The 1,872-nt window shown below is 36.3% G+C and overlaps 1 non-coding gene across 1 annotated transcript; it reads right to left on the bottom strand.

Annotated features, from left to right (window-relative positions):
• Positions 1-591: 591 nt before the first annotated feature.
• Positions 592-698, bottom strand: LOC133833641 (small nucleolar RNA R71). The gene has a single exon (XR_009893010.1). It is a non-coding gene; the product is annotated as a small nucleolar RNA R71 (small nucleolar RNA).
• Between the last annotated feature and the right edge of the window lie 1,174 nt (positions 699-1,872).

Genomic DNA, 1,872 nt, shown 5'->3' with positions numbered 1-1,872 from the left:
TTTCTATATTTTACACTTATTTAGATTGAGGTTGTTGTTTGTTTCAGGAATTATTGGTATATGTGGGGAAGTAGACAAAAGGCACTCATACCGACAGATCTTAAAATTGAGAGAACGTGCATAGAAAATGGCAAGATAAAAAAAAGGTTAGATTTCACCATGGCTGAGAATGCAAATAATGGTGTGAATAACAATGCAAATATGGGTAATGCAACCGAAGCCGATCCGCCATTGAGAAGCTATGTAGTCCCTACTGTGACGGGGATACATTCAAGCATTCGTCCTCCTACTGTTGAGGCAAATAATTTTGAGATAAAACCCTCAATTATTCAGATGGTACTGAATTGTGTAGAATTTGGGGGGTTACCAAATGAGGATCCAAATCTCCATATCACAAACATTTTAGAGCTACCTGCAACATTCAAAATGAACGGGGTGAGTAATGATGTTGTAAGATTAAGATTATTCCCATTTTCACTAAGAGACAGAGCTAAGAGTTGGTTGAATTCATTACAAGCCAACTCTATAGTTACTTGGGAAAACTTGGCTCAGAAATTCCTTGGTAAATATATTCCTCCTGCGAAGTCAGCCAAAAGAAGAGGAGAGATTAATAACTTCCATTAGCTGGATGGGGAGTCTTTATATGATGCATGGGAACGTTTTAAAAAGTTGCAAAGGAAATGCCCACATCATGGAATAGAAAAGTGGCTTCTGGTTCATACATTTTACAATGGTTTGGGGGGAAATACAAGGACAATTATAGATGCAGCATCGAGAGGAGCGTTTATGAGAAAAGGCGCTAATGAAGCATATGAATTATTGGAAGAGATGACCATGAATAACTTTAATTGGCCTACTAAGCGTGAGAATAAGAAAGTAGCAGGAGTCTTAGAGGTTGATTCAATTGCTTTATTGACCGCTTAAGTGGCATCTCTAACCAAGCAATTATAGCAGAATAACCTCGTCGCACAAGCAATGCAAGTACAAAATGTTGTGAGTTGTGAGATTTGTGGGGGACTACATTCGTATGAACAATGCTCGAGCACAGCTAGTTGCTCAACAAACGTAAATAATATGCATTTGGAATAGGCATAGGTTATTGGTAACTTTTCAAGACCTGCACCCAACACCTACTCCAATTCATATACTGTTGCATGGAAAAATCACCCTAATCTATCTTGGAAAAATGATCAAGGGTTACAACCACAGTATCCACAGTACCCACCTCAACAACCCCCTCATCAACCGACTTATGGACTACATTCTAGACCTTATTATGATCCAAACCCACACCCATCTCATCCACCACCACATCCTCCAATGAATACACCAACAACACTGTTGGGGTTTTATGCCCTAATTAAAACTCAAATTCTTTGTAATCTCATTTTATTATCAATAAAAGAATAGAAATCATTTTTTGACTTGGTCAATCACTTTGCTCACATGTTTTATTTTAATGATTATTTGTTTAATATAAACTTCTATTAAATCCCGAGCATATAGCTAATCTTATTTATAGTGACGTAATCACAGTGGAATATAAATATGATTATATGTTCAAAATAAGTTAGTCCTAAGATTAGTCAGTGCACCGGATTTACACTGACTTTACAATCTACGATATGATCTACTTACACATTACAGTGTTATGTTCTTTCCAGAACATTAGCAAAGTAGATAAGATCGGATGTATTTGTTACATCGGACAGGACCGATATTGACAGTTGATAAGATAAGTAAACATACCGTTATTATCTATTCTAGTCATATCATATAGTTGATCATAGGTCAATTCAATCTCAATTCTGAGTGGTTAGTATTCTAACTGATTGTATTATTTGAGTTCTTTGACTTGTTCGTTACCAGCTT

Source organism: Humulus lupulus, chromosome 4, assembly GCF_963169125.1.
Source record: "Humulus lupulus chromosome 4, drHumLupu1.1, whole genome shotgun sequence".
Taxonomy (NCBI): Eukaryota; Viridiplantae; Streptophyta; class Magnoliopsida; order Rosales; family Cannabaceae; genus Humulus; species Humulus lupulus.
The sequence above is the reverse complement of the archived record's forward strand: the minus strand, read 5'-3'. Positions and strand labels throughout refer to the sequence as shown.